Below are 7,507 nucleotides of genomic sequence, written 5' to 3'. Positions count from 1 at the left end.
TATCGTTTATGGTTAACGAGTGAAGATGAATTAAAAACATTTAACGTAAAAAAACCGATCCTTTTCGTAGCAGATCTATTGGAGGTGCGGGGATCGAACCCCGGGCCTTTCACATGCAAAGCGAACGCTCTACCACTGAGCTACACCCCCCACCGAATGACCTGCAATATGGTCAATGATTCGAGAGAAACGTTTATTTAAATGTAAAATTTTAAACTAATTACACCATTTAGTTGATTTCAAAAAATAATAATAATAATAATAACAGTAATAAAGAAGGGGTTTAAGAGGTACGGCAGGTATCGTTTGAGGCTTTCGAGTTAAGAAGCAATGAAAATATTACACTCAGAACCTGAACCTTACGCAGGAATTCGAGCTGATCCATTGCGGGCATCGAGCCCCGGGCCGTCCACATGCGAAGCGAGCGCTCTACCACTGAGCTACACCTTTACGTGGTGATCTGTAATATGATCAATGATTCGAGAGAACCGTTTACTTAAAAGTAAAATTTTTAATTAATTATTCTGTTTAGTTGATTTCAAAAGAAAAGAAAAAAAAATAAGGAATGAGTTCAAGAGGTACGGAAGGTATCGTTTATGGTTAACGAGTGAAGATGAATTAAAAACATTTAACGTAAAAAAACCGATCCTTTTCGTAGCAGATCTATTGGAGGTGCGGGGGATCGAACCCCGGGCCTTTCACATGCAAAGCGAACGCTCTACCACTGAGCTACACCCCCCACCGAATGACCTGCAATATGGTCAATGATTCGAGAGAAACGTTTATTTAAATGTAAAATTTTAAACTAATTACACCATTTAGTTGATTTCAAAAAATAATAATAATAATAATAATAACAGTAATAAAGAAGGGGTTTAAGAGGTACGGCAGGTATCGTTTGAGGCTTTCGAGTTAAGAAGCAATGAAAATATTACACTCAGAACCTGAACCTTACGCAGGAACTCGAGCTGATCCATTGCGGGCGCGGGTATCGAGCCCCGGGCCGTCCACATGCGAAGCGAGCGCTCTACCACTGAGCTACACCTTTACGTGGTGATCTGTAATATGATCAATGATTCGAGAGAACCGTTTACTTAAAAGTAAAATTTTTAATTAATTATTCTGTTTAGTTGATTTCAAAAGAAAAGAAAAAATAAGGAATGAGTTCAAGAGGTACGGAAGGTATCGTTTATGGTTAACGAGTGAAGATGAATTAAAAACATTTAACGTAAAAAAACCGATCCTTTTCGTAGCAGATCTATTGGAGGTGCGGGGGATCGAACCCCGGGCCTTTCACATGCAAAGCGAACGCTCTACCACTGAGCTACTCCCCCCCACCGAATGACCTGCAATATGGTCAATGATTCGAGAGAAACGTTTATTTAAATGTAAAATTTTAAACTAATTACACCATTTAGTTGATTTCAAAAAATAATAATAATAATAATAACAGTAATAAAGAAGGGGTTTAAGAGGTACGGCAGGTATCGTTTGAGGCTTTCGAGTTAAGAAGCAATGAAAATATTACACTCAGAACCTGAACCTTACGCAGGAATTCGAGCTGATCCATTGCGGGCATCGAGCCCCGGGCCGTCCACATGCGAAGCGAGCGCTCTACCACTGAGCTACACCTTTACGTGGTGATCTGTAATATGATCAATGATTCGAGAGAACCGTTTACTTAAAAGTAAAATTTTTAATTAATTATTCTGTTTAGTTGATTTCAAAAGAAAAGAAAAAAAAATAAGGAATGAGTTCAAGAGGTACGGAAGGTATCGTTTATGGTTAACGAGTGAAGATGAATTAAAAACATTTAACGTAAAAAAAACCGATCCTTTTCGTAGCAGATCTATTGGAGGTGCGGGGGATCGAACCCCGGGCCTTTCACATGCAAAGCGAACGCTCTACCACTGAGCTACACCCCCCACCGAATGACCTGCAATATGGTCAATGATTCGAGAGAAACGTTTATTTAAATGTAAAATTTTAAACTAATTACACCATTTAGTTGATTTCAAAAAATAATAATAATAATAATAATAACAGTAATAAAGAAGGGGTTTAAGAGGTACGGCAGGTATCGTTTGAGGCTTTCGAGTTAAGAAGCAATGAAAATATTACACTCAGAACCTGAATCTTACGCAGGAACTCGAGCTGATCCATTGCGGGTGCGGGGATCGAGCCCCGGGCCGTCCACATGCGAAGCGAGCGCTCTACCACTGAGCTACACCTTTACGTGGTGATCTGTAATATGATCAATGATTCGAGAGAACCGTTTACTTAAAAGTAAAATTTTTAATTAATTATTCTGTTTAGTTGATTTCAAAAGAAAAGAAAAAAAAATAAGGAATGAGTTCAAGAGGTACGGAAGGTATCGTTTTATGGTTAACGAGTGAAGATGAATTAAAAACATTTAACGTAAAAAAACCGATCCTTTTCGTAGCAGATCTATTGGAGGTGCGGGGGATCGAACCCCGGGCCTTTCACATGCAAAGCGAACGCTCTACCACTGAGCTACACCCCCCCCCACCGAATGACCTGCAATATGGTCAATGATTCGAGAGAAACGTTTATTTAAATGTAAAATTTTAAACTAATTACACCATTTAGTTGATTTCAAAAAATAATAATAATAATAATAATAACAGTAATAAAGAAGGGGTTTAAGAGGTACGGCAGGTATCGTTTGAGGCTTTCGAGTTAAGAAGCAATGAAAATATTACACTCAGAACCTGAACCTTACGCAGGAACTCGAGCTGATCCATTGCGGGCGCGGGTATCGAGCCCCGGGCCGTCCACATGCGAAGCGAGCGCTCTACCACTGAGCTACACCTTTACGTGGTGATCTGTAATATGATCAATGATTCGAGAGAACCGTTTACTTAAAAGTAAAATTTTTAATTAATTATTCTGTTTAGTTGATTTCAAAAGAAAAGAAAAAAAAATAAGGAATGAGTTCAAGAGGTACGGAAGGTATCGTTTATGGTTAACGAGTGAAGATGAATTAAAAACATTTAACGTAAAAAAACCGATCCTTTTCGTAGCAGATCTATTGGAGGTGCGGGGGATCGAGCCCCGGGCCTTTCACATGCAAAGCGAACGCTCTACCACTGAGCTACACCCCCCCCACCGAATGACCTGCAATATGGACAATGATTCGAGAGAAACGTTTATTTAAATGTAAAATTTTAAACTAATTACACCATTTAGTTGATTTCAAAAAAAAAAAAATAATAATAATAATAATAATAACAGTAATAAAGAAGGGGTTTAAGAGGTACGGCAGGTATCGTTTGAGGCTTTCGAGTTAAGAAGCAATGAAAATATTACACTCAGAACCTGAACCTTACGCAGGAACTCGAGCTGATCCATTGCGGGTGCGGGGATCGAGCCCCGGGCCGTCCACATGCGAAGCGAGCGCTCTACCACTGAGCTACACCTTTACGTGGTGATCTGTAATATGATCAATGATTCGAGAGAACCGTTTACTTAAAAGTAAAATTTTTAATTAATTATTCTGTTTAGTTGATTTCAAAAGAAAAGAAAAAAAAATAAGGAATGAGTTCAAGAGGTACGGAAGGTATCGTTTATGGTTAACGAGTGAAGATGAATTAAAAACATTTAACGTAAAAAAACCGATCCTTTTCGTAGCAGATCTATTGGAGGTGCGGGGGATCGAGCCCCGGGCCTTTCACACGCAAAGCGAACGCTCTACCACTGAGCTACACCCCCCCACCGAATGACCTGCAATATGGTCAATGATTCGAGAGAAACGTTTATTTAAATGTAAAATTTTAAACTAATTACACCATTTAGTTGATTTCAAAAAATAATAATAATAATAATAATAATAACAGTAATAAAGAAGGGGTTTAAGAGGTACGGCAGGTATCGTTTGAGGCTTTCGAGTTAAGAAGCAATGAAAATATTACACTCAGAACCTGAACCTTACGCAGGAACTCGAGCTGATCCATTGCGGGCGCGGGTATCGAGCCCCGGGCCGTCCACATGCGAAGCGAGCGCTCTACCACTGAGCTACACCTTTACGTGGTGATCTGTAATATGATCAATGATTCGAGAGAACCGTTTACTTAAAAGTAAAATTTTTAATTAATTATTCTGTTTAGTTGATTTCAAAAGAAAAGAAAAAAAAATAAGGAATGAGTTCAAGAGGTACGGAAGGTATCGTTTATGGTTAACGAGTGAAGATGAATTAAAAACATTTAACGTAAAAAAACCGATCCTTTTCGTAGCAGATCTATTGGAGGTGCGGGGGATCGAACCCCGGGCCTTTCACATGCAAAGCGAACGCTCTACCACTGAGCTACACCCCCCCACCGAATGACCTGCAATATGGTCAATGATTCGAGAGAAACGTTTATTTAAATGTAAAATTTTAAACTAATTACACCATTTAGTTGATTTCAAAAAAAAAAAAAAAAAAAAATAATAATAATAATAATAACAGTAATAAAGAAGGGGTTTAAGAGGTACGGCAGGTATCGTTTGAGGCTTTCGAGTTAAGAAGCAATGAAAATATTACACTCAGAACCTGAACCTTACGCAGGAACTCGAGCTGATCCATTGCGGGTGCGGGGATCGAGCCCCGGGCCGTCCACATGCGAAGCGAGCGCTCTACCACTGAGCTACACCTTTACGTGGTGATCTGTAATATGATCAATGATTCGAGAGAACCGTTTACTTAAAAGTAAAATTTTTAATTAATTATTCTGTTTAGTTGATTTCAAAAGAAAAGAAAAAAAAATAAGGAATGAGTTCAAGAGGTACGGAATGTATCGTTTATGGTTAACGAGTGAAGATGAATTAAAAACATTTAACGTAAAAAAAACCGATCCTTTTCGTAGCAGATCTATTGGAGGTGCGGGGGATCGAATCCCGGGCCTTTCACATGCAAAGCGAACGCTCTACCACTGAGCTACACCCCCCCCCCCCCCCCACCGAATGACCTGCAATATGGTCAATGATTCGAGAGAAACGTTTATTTAAATGTAAAATTTTAAACTAATTACACCATTTAGTTGATTTCAAAAAAAAAATAATAATAATAATAATAATAATAACAGTAATAAAGAAGGGGTTTAAGAGGTACGGCAGGTATCGTTTGAGGCTTTCGAGTTAAGAAGCAATGAAAATATTACACTCAGAACCTGAACCTTACGCAGGAACTCGAGCTGATCCATTGCGGGCGCGGGTATCGAGCCCCGGGCCGTCCACATGCGAAGCGAGCGCTCTACCACTGAGCTACACCTTTACGTGGTGATCTGTAATATGATCAATGATTCGAGAGAACCGTTTACTTAAAAGTAAAATTTTTAATTAATTATTCTGTTTAGTTGATTTCAAAAGAAAAGAAAAAAAAATAAGGAATGAGTTCAAGAGGTACGGAAGGTATCGTTTATGGTTAACGAGTGAAGATGAATTAAAAACATTTAACGTAAAAAAACCGATCCTTTTCGTAGCAGATCTATTGGAGGTGCGGGGGATCGAACCCCGGGCCTTTCACATGCAAGGCGAACGCTCTACCACTGAGCTACACCCCCCCCACCGAATGACCTGCAATATGGTCAATGATTCGAGAGAAACGTTTATTTAAATGTAAAATTTTAAACTAATTACACCATTTAGTTGATTTCAAAAAAAAAAAAAAAATAATAATAATAATAACAGTAATAAAGAAGGGGTTTAAGAGGTACGGCAGGTATCGTTTGAGGCTTTCGAGTTAAGAAGCAATGAAAATATTACACTCAGAACCTGAACCTTACGCAGGAACTCGAGCTGATCCATTGCGGGCGCGGGTATCGAGCCCCGGGCCGTCCACATGCGAAGCGAGCGCTCTACCACTGAGCTACACCTTTACGTGGTGATCTGTAATATGATCAATGATTCGAGAGAACCGTTTACTTAAAAGTAAAATTTTTAATTAATTATTCTGTTTAGTTGATTTCAAAAGAAAAGAAAAAAAAATAAGGAATGAGTTCAAGAGGTACGGAAGGTATCGTTTATGGTTAACGAGTGAAGATGAATTAAAAACATTTAACGTAAAAAAACCGATCCTTTTCGTAGCAGATCTATTGGAGGTGCGGGGGATCGAACCCCGGGCCTTTCACATGCAAGGCGAACGCTCTACCACTGAGCTACACCCCCCCACCGAATGACCTGCAATATGGTCAATGATTCGAGAGAAACGTTTATTTAAATGTAAAATTTTAAACTAATTACACCATTTAGTTGATTTCAAAAAAAAAAAAAAAAATAATAATAATAATAACAGTAATAAAGAAGGGGTTTAAGAGGTACGGCAGGTATCGTTTGAGGCTTTCGAGTTAAGAAGCAATGAAAATATTACACTCAGAACCTGAACCTTACGCAGGAACTCGAGCTGATCCATTGCGGGCGCGGGTATCGAGCCCCGGGCCGTCCACATGCGAAGCGAGCGCTCTACCACTGAGCTACACCTTTACGTGGTGATCTGTAATATGATCAATGATTCGAGAGAACCGTTTACTTAAAAGTAAAATTTTTAATTAATTATTCTGTTTAGTTGATTTCAAAAGAAAAGAAAAAAAAATAAGGAATGAGTTCAAGAGGTACGGAAGGTATCGTTTATGGTTAACGAGTGAAGATGAATTAAAAACATTTAACGTAAAAAAACCGATCCTTTTCGTAGCAGATCTATTGGAGGTGCGGGGGATCGAGCCCCGGGCCTTTCACATGCAAAGCGAACGCTCTACCACTGAGCTACACCCCCCCACCGAATGACCTGCAATATGGGCAATGATTCGAGAGAAACGTTTATTTAAATGTAAAATTTTAAACTAATTACACCATTTAGTTGATTTCAAAAAAAAAAAATAATAATAATAATAATAATAATAATAACAGTAATAAAGAAGGGGTTTAAGAGGTACGGCAGGTATCGTTTGAGGCTTTCGAGTTAAGAAGCAATGAAAATATTACACTCAGAACCTGAACCTTACGCAGGAACTCGAGCTGATCCATTGCGGGCGCGGGTATCGAGCCCCGGGCCGTCCACATGCGAAGCGAGCGCTCTACCACTGAGCTACACCTTTACGTGGTGATCTGTAATATGATCAATGATTCGAGAGAACCGTTTACTTAAAAGTAAAATTTTTAATTAATTATTCTGTTTAGTTGATTTCAAAAGAAAAGAAAAAAAAAAAGGAATGAGTTCAAGAGGTACGGAAGGTATCGTTTATGGTTAACGAGTGAAGATGAATTAAAAACATTTAACGTAAAAAAACCGATCCTTTTCGTAGCAGATCTATTGGAGGTGCGGGGGATCGAACCCCGGGCCTTTCACATGCAAAGCGAACGCTCTACCACTGAGCTACACCCCCCCACCGAATGACCTGCAATATGGTCAATGATTCGAGAGAAACGTTTATTTAAATGTAAAATTTTAAACTAATTACACCATTTAGTTGATTTCAAAAAAAAAAAAAAAATAATAATAATAATAATAATA

At 38.7% G+C, this 7,507-nt stretch overlaps 13 non-coding genes across 13 annotated transcripts; all 13 read right to left on the bottom strand.

Annotated features, from left to right (window-relative positions):
• Window positions 1–79: 79 nt before the first annotated feature.
• On the bottom strand, window positions 80–150 carry Trnaa-ugc (transfer RNA alanine (anticodon UGC)). The gene has a single exon. It is a non-coding gene; the product is annotated as a tRNA-Ala (tRNA).
• Window positions 151–667: 517 nt separating this feature from the next.
• Trnaa-ugc (transfer RNA alanine (anticodon UGC)) lies at window positions 668–739 on the bottom strand. Its single transcript has one exon. It is a non-coding gene; the product is annotated as a tRNA-Ala (tRNA).
• A 523-nt stretch (window positions 740–1,262) lies between these two features.
• Window positions 1,263–1,334, bottom strand: Trnaa-ugc (transfer RNA alanine (anticodon UGC)). The gene has a single exon. It is a non-coding gene; the product is annotated as a tRNA-Ala (tRNA).
• Window positions 1,335–1,853: 519 nt separating this feature from the next.
• Trnaa-ugc (transfer RNA alanine (anticodon UGC)) lies at window positions 1,854–1,925 on the bottom strand. Its single transcript has one exon. It is a non-coding gene; the product is annotated as a tRNA-Ala (tRNA).
• Window positions 1,926–2,452: 527 nt separating this feature from the next.
• Window positions 2,453–2,524, bottom strand: Trnaa-ugc (transfer RNA alanine (anticodon UGC)). The gene has a single exon. It is a non-coding gene; the product is annotated as a tRNA-Ala (tRNA).
• Window positions 2,525–3,053: 529 nt separating this feature from the next.
• Window positions 3,054–3,125, bottom strand: Trnaa-ugc (transfer RNA alanine (anticodon UGC)). The gene has a single exon. It is a non-coding gene; the product is annotated as a tRNA-Ala (tRNA).
• Window positions 3,126–3,660: 535 nt separating this feature from the next.
• On the bottom strand, window positions 3,661–3,732 carry Trnaa-ugc (transfer RNA alanine (anticodon UGC)). The gene has a single exon. It is a non-coding gene; the product is annotated as a tRNA-Ala (tRNA).
• Window positions 3,733–4,262: 530 nt separating this feature from the next.
• Trnaa-ugc (transfer RNA alanine (anticodon UGC)) lies at window positions 4,263–4,334 on the bottom strand. Its single transcript has one exon. It is a non-coding gene; the product is annotated as a tRNA-Ala (tRNA).
• Window positions 4,335–4,874: 540 nt separating this feature from the next.
• On the bottom strand, window positions 4,875–4,946 carry Trnaa-ugc (transfer RNA alanine (anticodon UGC)). The gene has a single exon. It is a non-coding gene; the product is annotated as a tRNA-Ala (tRNA).
• A 543-nt stretch (window positions 4,947–5,489) lies between these two features.
• Window positions 5,490–5,561, bottom strand: Trnaa-ugc (transfer RNA alanine (anticodon UGC)). Its single transcript has one exon. It is a non-coding gene; the product is annotated as a tRNA-Ala (tRNA).
• Window positions 5,562–6,093: 532 nt separating this feature from the next.
• Trnaa-ugc (transfer RNA alanine (anticodon UGC)) lies at window positions 6,094–6,165 on the bottom strand. The gene has a single exon. It is a non-coding gene; the product is annotated as a tRNA-Ala (tRNA).
• Window positions 6,166–6,697: 532 nt separating this feature from the next.
• On the bottom strand, window positions 6,698–6,769 carry Trnaa-ugc (transfer RNA alanine (anticodon UGC)). Its single transcript has one exon. It is a non-coding gene; the product is annotated as a tRNA-Ala (tRNA).
• Window positions 6,770–7,307: 538 nt separating this feature from the next.
• Window positions 7,308–7,379, bottom strand: Trnaa-ugc (transfer RNA alanine (anticodon UGC)). Its single transcript has one exon. It is a non-coding gene; the product is annotated as a tRNA-Ala (tRNA).
• Between the last annotated feature and the right edge of the window lie 128 nt (window positions 7,380–7,507).

The sequence above is a fragment of the Uloborus diversus genome, chromosome 5 (assembly GCF_026930045.1).
Source record: "Uloborus diversus isolate 005 chromosome 5, Udiv.v.3.1, whole genome shotgun sequence".
NCBI lineage: Eukaryota > Metazoa > Arthropoda > Arachnida > Araneae > Uloboridae > Uloborus > Uloborus diversus.
Note: the sequence above shows the minus strand (reverse complement) of the source record. Positions and strands in the feature narration are given on the sequence as shown.